This window comes from Octodon degus, unplaced genomic scaffold, assembly GCF_000260255.1.
Source record: "Octodon degus isolate 3935 unplaced genomic scaffold, OctDeg1.0 scaffold00082, whole genome shotgun sequence".
In the NCBI taxonomy this organism is placed as follows: Eukaryota; Metazoa; Chordata; class Mammalia; order Rodentia; family Octodontidae; genus Octodon; species Octodon degus.
This window is the reverse complement of record NW_004524658.1, coordinates 9,460,376-9,471,829: the sequence shown is the minus strand read 5'-3', so window position 1 is coordinate 9,471,829 and position 11,454 is coordinate 9,460,376. Positions and strand designations below refer to the sequence as shown.

General features: G+C 35.8%; 1 pseudogene; it reads right to left on the bottom strand.

Moving 5' to 3' along the window:
- Nucleotides 1-10,491, bottom strand: part of LOC111818178 — a 45,297-nt pseudogene extending 34,806 nt beyond the window's left edge.
- Nucleotides 10,492-11,454: the final 963 nt, after the last annotated feature.

The following is an 11,454-nucleotide window of genomic DNA, read 5'->3' as shown; positions in this document are numbered from 1 at the left end:
ATATATATGTTAGTGGAGTACTTATTGAGGATTATTACATGCAAAGGACAGATGCTTTGATAAATGATAGGGTTGCAGAATGTTTGTTCATGAATATGAACTTGCAAAAAATGAGGTAAATGTATAATGCCACAAGGCAAAAAAAATATTGTTCAAAATGGATTTGAAAACAATGTAAACCATTATTGTATTCCTCAAATGAAACAAACTAGAAATTACGCTAATACATATGCACATAGGACTAGTACAACTGATAAAAACTTTGCCATTCACTTATCCTTTTTATGTTGGTGGTTTCTACTTGATGCTTTATGATGTTAAGGATTTTAGAGACAGAGCTTGATTTTACATCCTTACTTTAATTACTTGAGTTCAAGGAAAATATTCGACCCATGGTTGAGTAATTTGTTTCCTTATCTGTAACACAAGGCCAGTTACATTAATCTAAGAATTGTTTCCAGGATTCCATGAGGTTACATAAAGGAAGTATCTACCATTTATGACACATGCTCTATAAATTAAAATTTCTTCATTGCGTGCTGCATCTTTCCCTACAGTTTTGGAATCATTTGCGATCCTGAGAATGACAGAAAGCATTTTTTTTCTCAAGAGCTGATGATAAACTGCTATTTCACTGAATAAATTGAAATACAATTGGTATGCTTGTCTGTCACCCCATTATGAACTCATCAGCAGCAGGGACTACATTTAACCTACTAGGTTAGGGCCTTCAACATATAAGCAATCTATACTGGTATCTGCAGTAAAGAAATGAATACCCTTCCCACACACACGCCAACTTTTTTCTCTTCCCAGTCTTCTTTTGCTAGCTACTCGGATTGGTCAGTGCAACTTTGCCTCAACATTAACCATCAAGAGCAATAATGTTCTACTTTGAAATAACGTGCACACCTAAATACCAGTTTAATACACACAAATTAGTGGTTCATTGCACTGCAATATTAGTTAATTTTGAAATTGTATTATAGATTTCTAAATTAAAGAGACTGCCTGCCTGTCACTCTCATCACGTATGATGAATGCCAACATCAGAAATCACCTTTTTCCACCATTGCCAGACTGAAGGTCATTATCAATTGCTGTTTAATCAGCCAAGTCATGCATATAGACAAAGGTTAACTGCACACGGACCAATCTGACTTCCTTTGTCATCGCAAGACAATTTGCGGCTTAATAAAGCTGCTCTGATTGCACTTAACAACACCTGCTTTAAAATCCAGCCTCATTAATAGTGCACTAATGAGTTAGGGATCTTCTGGCAAGGGTGCCATCAAAGACAAATGATTTGCTTTCTGATTAAATGACCTAAATAACATAAAACCAGATCTCTCTATTTCCTTTAGAGAAATTCTTCTTGGAAGAGGTAATGAAAGCTGTTAGTATCATAAGATACCACTTTAAAGGGGAAAAATGATTTTTTTTAGCTGTTTAAAGTTGTAATTTGGAGCTACAAGGAGCAATAAATGGAATGAAACCAAACCAAGTCCGTAGCTTGAGCTGCCACACCCAAACACAAGATTGTCACTGAACAAGACAGCAAAGAGATACAAAACCCGTCAACAGAAAAGAGGATTTGGGAAAATGTTTATAGAGTTAGTATTTAATGTAAAGATGATGCTTCATGGATCCACTTGTTTTATAGGATAATAAAAGTCATTCTACCTATTGAATACTTTGTCATTTTGGGCTTTGATATTAACTATCTATGCGATGTTAAGGAATTCATTTTTTGCTCAGAATGATGCTGTCTGGTTTGATCCAATACTACCAATGGCTGAACTCAGAACATTGGAAATCATGTGCACACTGGAAATCTTGCAATTCGCCATCTTTTCTGTTTTTGTTTTGTTTATTTTTGTTTGTAGTTCTCTCATTATTCTATGTGTACCTGTTATAAGAACTCAAGTAGTGGCAGCCAAGTCAGAATCTAACCTGTGACCAACACTTGAGATTATCAGCTAAATAACTCTGAGGACCTCTCAGAAGTAGAATGGAACAAAAGGTCAGAGGTAATAAGAAAGTCAGGACAGAGACACTGAAATAGATGCATACTTTAGAAGAGTTGAACCACGCTCATCACAGAACATGAGAATAGGGTCCCATCTGTTCTTTTTTATTATTAATTTTTAATCTTCTATGTAGACATTTCATTGGGTTTACTTAAAGTTTTCAAGAGTATTGATCAATAGCCTTTTGACTCAGCTTTCCCAGATGGTATTCATTACACTTGACTTTCTCTTCCTTTCTCTATGTGTGTGTGTGTATGCAGACATACAGACCTAGTGTATTTCTTTCTTTATATTTATATATTATTTTTCTGAATGTAAGAGTAAGCTATTTACAATGGCCTTTTGCCCCTGAATACTTTATGGTCTTTTTCCTGTAAACAAAGATTCTCAGAAGAAATACAAATAGAAAGATATAATATAAGTAAAAGGAAAGCAGGATCTCAAGGACTTAACTAATCAAGAGAGGGAAAGGAGAAGAGCTAGGAAACATGACAATGTCAAGCCATACAGTTATATGTAGAAGATGAGCAAGGCAATGATCCTGAGAATCTTCAGAAGATTTTTTAATTGAGAAGTTATTTGGAAAGATTCTCACCCTGACTAACTATATATACTAATACCTGTGAACTAAGCTACTGCACTGCAGATGGTAATTTGTAATAGTAGTTTCATGCTTGGATTGCATGTCATTCTGTCTACTGAATATGGGCTGCTTGTCATGATATGCCAGTTGTTGCTATGATGTCTCTCAGGTAAATGGTTGTTCAAGAAGAAGGGGATGGTGGAAGGAAAGCAAGAGACAGGAAAAGGAATATTGTGGGACTGTCCTGCTTCAAGGTTGTATATGGTGAGATTTTTGGACTTATGTGCAAACATGAGAAGTATAGAATTCTTTATGCCTATTTTTAAAATATATTCTAATTTTTAAATGTTTTTTTTATCATATTCTGTAGGGACATAAAGTTCAACATATCAATACTTGATGAAAAATACCTGTTTCATATTATGCCTAAGATGTTTGATATACAGACAGGTAGTGAGTTTAAGCTTAACAGCCTAAGTTGTTTGATAATAACAATAAGCTTGTCTTCTGGATGGTTAACAACCTAACTTTGCAGACCAAAATTAGAGAAAAAGGAGAGCTGTAAGGAAAGCAAACTTTTTGGCCCTAGCCTTCAAAAGTCAATTAAGACTCAGGACATATGAGAACTTGTACTGTTAGATCATGTGACTCGGTAGTATCCCAAATTTTCTTATCAAGGAGATTATGGGGTCAAAGAGAAAAGTGATGGATGATGTAGAGTGCGCCTAAGGAGAGTCACATGGAGAGAAAACATTTTCTGAGGCTTTCACAGAGAGCACATTGGCCAAGCAATGGCCGTGACTCATCCACATGGCTGACACTGACAAAGGTTCTACAATCTGAGGTACAGGATCCCAGGATAAATCCTGAGGGGATTTCACTGACCTTATCAGACCCAAAAGCTACAACTCTTGTTGCATAGGTCCTGCTTTACCTTGGTCTTAACCATCCAGCAGAAAAGTATAAAAACAAAATATAAGAAATAAAGTCATGCTGTTATGTTGAGCTGTGGGGGACTCAGGTTAACAATTTCTGACATTGCCAGTTAAGCGGAAGACTCAATACTATTATGGACTACTGAACTCTTTTAGAATATTTTGCTGAGTTTACACACCTATAATATTCAAATAACGGAACTTAACAATAAAAGGCTATACAGATGAATGCGCATTTTGTATCTGTGTATTCAAAGTGGTTAGGATAGATATATAGTTACATTCTGTTAATGAATAGAGTGATTTGTTCTAATGGTGTTTGTAAATAGGATATCAAGTCCGCATCTTGTACAGCAATTAACCACTAAGAAGAATGTATGCAGTGTGTTAATTATTGAAACTGTCCTACATTTGATTTGAAACTGTCTCATTGCTATTTGTTTATCAATAAAATTATGGTAAAAAAGAATTCTCATTTATAACCACAGTACAGTCATCAAAATCAAAAAATTAACCTTGGTGTAATAATATTATCTAATTTATAGTCTTTCTCTGAATTTAACCAGTTGTCCAATAGCATCTTTCATAGAAAAATGAAACAAAAATCATGCACTACATTCTATTGTCAAACCTTTTAGTCATACGTGATCTAGAATAATTTATAAAATCTTTGTAGTATATAGTAAGCGAATATTTTTCAAGTGAACAGACCAGTTATTTTAAAAAGTGTCTCTTGGTTAGGGTATATGTAATAGTTCTTCAGTTGGATTCTTGTTAAAACATTGTTTGAGTATGGAACAAATTTCCTTGTCCTTTTGTTTGTGATTCTGCCCAATTGTGAGATCAATATGGCATTTCTATGAATGTCTTGTTTATAGCTTAGGGTGTATCCCTGGAATTTTGTTGAGTAAATACAAAAAGAGCATGAATGTGTTTTCCACCCATCAAAATAAAGAATTCAAACATCTCTGTCTTGCTCATTCATTTGTGAAGAATGGTAGCATATAGTTGAAAAATAGGACCCGAATCCTGGATTATCTGGGTCTAAATTCTGTTTCTATTACTTGCTGTGATACCATAGTAACTGTGTTTTTCTGTGGCTTAGTTTCCTCATCTCTCAACTGGCTGAATAATAATACAAAATTTCTAGGGTTGTTTTGTGGATGAAATACCATAATAAATGGAAAATACTTTCTTACTTTGTTTTGTATTTTAGGGAAGGGTCTACAGGGTGTTCAGTATCTCACTACTAGATCATCGGACTTGTAGTGATCCCCCTGTTTACAGTCTCCCAAGAGCTGGGATTACAGGTGTATACCACCATACCCAGTCTCAATTGTCCCAGGGGTGGGGCCAGCACAGCAGGCCCAGGGATTGAACCCCTGGCCCCTGCTCCTGCTTGCAGGAGCTTTAATCAGATGAGCTATTTGGCCAGCCCTTGGAAAATACTTTCAAGAAACTTAAATTTCAGATATGATACATAGTTCAGTGTATATAAAAATGTTAATGGCATTAAAAATATAAAAAATTAATACCCCAGTCAGTGGAACTGCATTACAGATTTACAAAAAAAAAAAAAATTGTCTTTTAAAATTTTAAAACTAAGGTCTGGCCAGATAGCTCAGCAGATTAAAGTGCTTGGTTAGGCAGGTGCTGGGACCCAGGGTTCAATCCCTGGCATGCTGTGCCAGCCCCTCTCCTGGGGCCTGCTGAGGTGGCAATTGAGACTGGGCATGGTGGCACATGCTTGTAATCCGAGTGCTTGGGAGGCTGAAAACAGGGGGATCACTATGAGTCTGATCTGTGTAGTGAAACACTGTAAACCCTGTCCTAAACACATTAAAAAATAATAATAAAAATTTTAAAAAAGAGATTCTTTAAAAAATAAAATAAAGTTTTATAACTAAGTCAGTTTTTTAAAACAGTCTAAGTCAGTTTTAAAACTTTGTCAGTCTTAAAAATTAAATTAAGTGAACTTATAATTATATTAAGAATAAATATTAAAATGTACATCATAATTTTTTACCAATTGTACTATTACTTATGCTCTTAAATATAATTAAAACTATTATAACTAGATCTGTTATAGAACAGTATGCTGCTGTGTAACTGTAGGTCTGTTATAGAATAGTGTGTTACTGTATAGTCTGCCTCACACTGTGTTCTGTGATTGGTCATGGTGGGAATGACTGTTTTCACCATGGGAATTGGTAAACACTATGAATCTGGGGTTTTCTTGGGCAAGCTCTCCTTCTTCCTGGAAATATGATTGTTAAACCTTTATCAGAACACCTTTATCCACTAACTTGATGTGATAAAAAGGCAAGAGTCATGGAATTTAATGAATTATGGGGCTGAAAATTTCCTTGGAGATTATCTCTTAATATCTGGTAGCCAAAATCAGTTGTAATGAGCTCACATGGGTGGGAGGGAGCCAAAGCCTGTGAGCCAGTCAGGGGGAGGCTGCAGAGGCTTTCTCTTGGCAAGCTAGGTCCTGGGGGATAGTTCTCTCAATGGCTTTAATTTAGACAAAAATAATGCTCTCTCAGGAAGGCACTGGAGATATTTTTCTGCCCTCCCTCTTTAAGGGGAAGAGAGGAAAAAATGAGATGTTCTACTCCAACTTCACAATAATTTTATTTTTAGAACAGATTCTACCTGTCCCGCTGAGCTGAAGCTCTCTGTCCAGCCATCGGCATGCAGGGTTTGGCAGCAGGCTCATGGCGAATCCCAGTACAATTTCTTTCTGATGGAAAACAGTTTAAGTCTATGCTTCAATGAAATTCCATAGATCATATTTCAGGGAACATAAAATCATAATAAAAATTACTAAAAACAAACCAATTAAAAAAGGGGAGAAAACGTAAACAGGCATCTCATATAACTCTGCAAAATATGAAAAGATTTTGAGTATTGAATATTACAAAAATTACAGTATAACATCAGTGGTACAACACTATATACTACCTATGATTACAGTGGTTCAAATTAATAAAACTTATAATTTTTTGTATTTGTAAGAATATGGACCCATGGTAACTCTTTTTTTTTTTTTTTTTTTTTCAGAACTGGGGATTGAACTCAGGCCCTTGTGCTTGCCAGGGAAGTGCTTATTCCACTGAGCCATCTCCCTGCCCCTGTAACTCTTGTAGTGTTAATAAATTTGTGATTTGAAAAGTAAAAATGTCATTAGCTTTTCAAGTTGAAGATATTCATCACAGACTGATTTATTCAGAAAACACATACTGAGATAGATTTAGGAGTAAAGAAGAAAGACAATTGTGAAAAGAAAAACAAGGAATCAAGATAATACATATATACCTATATGTACATAGACATACATACATGTATAATACTAAACTATAGAAATCTAGTGTAGCAAGACCATGCTCTTTTGACTAACTTTTCCCACGCCCACCTCTATTATATACCTATCGGAAATCAGAGTGTAAAACATTTAGATAGAGGAGTATAAAAAGTAAAGCTAAAGAAAGATATGGTTCAAGGGATGAAGTTAGGAGGACATTATTTGTATATGCTGTTTTAATAAATGAAAAAATAAATATTAGCAGAGATGAAAGCAAAAAGGAGAAAACTCTAGCTTGTAAACTTTCACTCTGTAAACAAGCCGGATACACTGACTACGCTACCTCTTTGCCATTGTTCAGAAAGATTCACCCCTTGAGTAATCAGACAGGTAGGTGGGTCTGCTGGGACTGTGCCTTAATGTAATTAAGAAGCAGGTGAAGAAAGAAATAAATAATACTTTTATGTCTGAGGCCCTTTTCCTCTGACCCTGGTGTGGTTGCTTGCCCATTTTAGGTCTCACTAAGTCTTTTCTCAGTTGAACATAACCTTTTGACTTCCCCAACTTATTAGATATTTTTCTTTAGATTCTAAGTTAGAATCCTTGGGACAGTCAAATAGCTCAGCAGATTAAAGTGCCTGTAAACAGGCGCAGGGGCCAGGGTTCAGTCCCTGGGCTGGCCATGCTGGCCTGCCCCAGGGGTGCACTGAGATGGCCATTGAGACTGGGCACGGTGGCATGCCCCTGTAATTCCAGCACTTGGGAGGCTATAAATAGGAGAATTACTAGAGTCCAATCCAGTAGTGAGATCCTGAACACCCTGTAGACCCTTCCCTAAAATATTAAGTTAGAACTCTTATTACAAAGCACTTTAATAATTGCTATACAAAATGATCTGCTCCAGTAGAGATCATAAAATCTGAATGCTCTTTAAGTATAGGCACCAAAACTTATACTTCTTCGGTGATCTTCACATCTCTAGAAGAAGACAGGGCAAGTGCTCTGTGAGTATTTATTGCTGTTGCTGTAGAGAGTCTCTGACATTTTATTCCAAGCTTTATGATTAAAGGAGAATCAGATCAAGGGTCATTAAAGATTAGCTTACATAACTTTAGAAGATACGTATGTTAATAACTAAAATTCTTTTGCAAAACTAGGCTCCCCAGTTTATGTATCTTGTTTCAGAGATTATTCTGAAAGAAATGTAGGCAAATACATGGGAGTGAAACAAGGATATGGTGGTTCAGGTTTGAGGCAATAGGAGACAAACTGAGGTCTCCATAAGTCTTGATTTGGTCATTGGTAAAATGAGGGTATTGTGTAGTCTACAGCTTCCACTTTGCAGTTTTCAGATGAGAAAGGAGAAAACTAACTTCCACTGTGCTTATTTGAAGTATTACTTTTGTAGCTAATATATATTGAAGATAGTGTTATGCTAGAGCTTGATCATGAAGATTCCCAAAACCAGCTTTAAGCTGCTGACTAATCATAGTTGTTATTAAAATTAAATTATACAAGCTTAAAAATAAATAAATTATATTAAAATATGAGTAGCACATAGTTGGAATTCCTAACTTGCTATCCATTTTGCTCTGTTTTATCATTATCTGTGATTTTGAGACCATTTATGTGCATTATGTATCACGTTAGAGATACTGTACAAGGAGCTAGGGTATAGCTCAGTAGAATAAGCGCTTGCCTGGCAAGTACAAGGTACTGAGTTCAATCCCTGGTACCACACAAAAAAAGAAAGAAATACTGTACAATGCCATTTCATCTCACAGCTCTTCCTAACTCTATATGGTATAAGTTATAATGTGATTTGCAATTGGTATATTGGAAGTATCTACACTGAGAATATCAATAAATGCTACAAATTAAGGCTAATCATTTGGATAGCCCTATTTAAATATAATACAACATAGATATATCAACCACATGATTATTAGCAACTTGAGAAAAGAGTTGGTATTAAATATATCTTTGTATAATTTCATAATTTTTCAAAGGTATTCCTGAAGATTGGTGAATTAATATTTTTAGAGTAGAGAAAAAAGTAATCATTTTTCTTAAGAACATAGTAAAAATTCAAGTACATTATTACAAGTGTTGAAATACTTATGACAAGCCACAGGAGAGTATTTTGAAAAAATATATAGTTGAGGGATGACAAATCTGATTAAAGGGATATGTGAACTACTAGACATAGATAGACTAAAACTCTGCCTATAGGCAATAGGAGGATAGAGGTAGTTTAAATTTGGATATATGGGAAAGCCAAGCATTTGAGGAGAATGATGATCTAGCATCTCTGATCAAGTGATTGGCAATGCTATTTTTAAAATGTATTATAAAATTTTTTAAAATTATAGACAATTGAAGTTGTTTAACAGTAATTTTGGACTGGGGAGATGGCTCAGTGCAATAAGCGCTTCCCTGGCAATCAAAAGGGCCTGAGTTCAGTCCCCAGTTCTGCAAAAAAAAAGAACAAAAACAAAACAGTAATTTTTTAAGTTAAGTGGAATTCATCATGGCAAATCTCCAATTCTAATTTTCACCATCATGTATCAAACGTAAGCAATACATGTGTATTTATAATGCACATGCAAATCTAGTTTCTCATCTGAACTTAGAGAATAATAATAGTACCATTGTCATATGTTTTGTACAGTTACTCAAGTTAATAAATATAAAATACAAAAAGCAATTCTTTAGATAAAATATGCATTTAAAAATGTTTCCTTCCAATTATTTTATAACTCCTCGCAGAGACTCAATTAGGATGTTTAAAAATAAAAGAACCAAATACACTATCCTTATAATCTCTGAGAATCACATAATGGAAACACTTTGAGAAATTAATTGGCATCCTAAGCAAAGACAAGAGATCAAATTTTCTTCCCCCCCAGAACTGGGGATTGAACTCAGGCCCTTGCGCTTGCCAGGGAAGCACTTATTGCACTGAGCCATCTCCCTGGCCCCTCAAATTTTCTTAATATTTTTATATAAATCATTTTGTCCATTAAAATTCTAATATCTTTAAACAATCTGCATATTTTAATTTTATACTAGATTATGACTAACAAATACTTTATCTCTTTTTATACTATAGGCTTTTCAAAGTCAACTTAAAACTATTTTGGCTATCCATTTTTCTCACAGAAATTGAATTATTTAATCTTAAATTTGATGACTCTAAGTAACTGATTTCTGTGAATAGAAAAGTTCTAAGTGAAAATTCATATTTAATAAAACTTTTCTATTTAAAATATACTGAAAAATAACAATATCTTTTCTCAGTACAACCCATGATATCTACAAAAGCACAAAGGTAAATAATATTATTGAAATTATGGTATTTTTCCATATTGCAACTATTTTAGGAAACAATCCATTAAAAGTGTCACATCCTTGTGGTTTTTCCTTACAGTAGTGAGACTATTAAGCTTCTGGAAAAATGATTCAAAATAGAAACTAGAAAAGATGTACAAGACAAAAACGGTGTGCCAAGATTGGGGAGAAGAAAACCGAGAGCCCTGGTATCGACAACACACGGGAGAGCTCCACAGGAAAGTCACCATCGCGCTTTCGCAGAGACGCTGAAAGTCGATCACTGAGCCGAGCTTGCATGCGCATGGCTCTGGGAGAACAAAAAATGGGGCTCAGATCTAAGCACCAGCTACATTCACCTCTGTGCTTTTCAGGTAGAAGGCAGTTTCATCCCCCAAAGTTATGTTTGGCAATAACTGAGCACAGCTTTTATTTTCATAACTAGGAAGAAATGTATGCTACTGTGTCAAAGAGTGAAGGCCACAGCTGCTACTGAACTGCACTGCACAGACTAATCAAATACAATACCACTGAGTTTAGAATACAACGTGTATGGTGTTTAGAACAGCACAATTATTTACTCAGCAGAGGGAAAAGCTGATCCTCTCTAGAAGAGGAATCTGCAAACAATAGTCATGAAACCAAGTCCAGTTCACTGACATGGTTTTTAAAACTAAAGTTTGGTCGGATCATAGCTGGGCTCTTTTAGTCAGTTCCATACTGTTATGGCGGCTATACCACAGCAGTAGTGTGGTGGGTTGACAACTGATGGTCAGCTTGTAACACTCAGCTGAACTAAACTTGCAAGGCTGTGTGTGGGTGAGGCCCACCTGAGCATTATTACTGGCAGCATAAGAACCAGATGGGACAGGAAGAAGTTTAGAAGCTGTTAGAAGCTGATGGGAAGCTGTAGGAAGCTGCTGGTTTCCCTAAAGGAGCTTGTCATGCTGGTTTTCCTGATGAACTCAGCTGTTGTCATCACTGAAGGAGCTTGGAACCTTGTGATTGCTGAAAAGGGCTATGGTTCACTGTTGGGGAACTCCATTACTTACTTCGAGCATCACTTTCTGACTCCAGAGGGAATGTGGTGCACTGTTCACTCTCCTGGAGAAGCTTTTGGGGCTGGCCATCCTGATATGGGCTTGGCTGTTCTCAGCATCACAGAACCTTGGGACCTCATTGTTACTGAGTGGCTGTGGTACTTTGGGAGGAGCTCTGGTCCTTACTTTGAGTGTCAATTCCTGCTTCAGTGCAGAACCTTCCACCTGC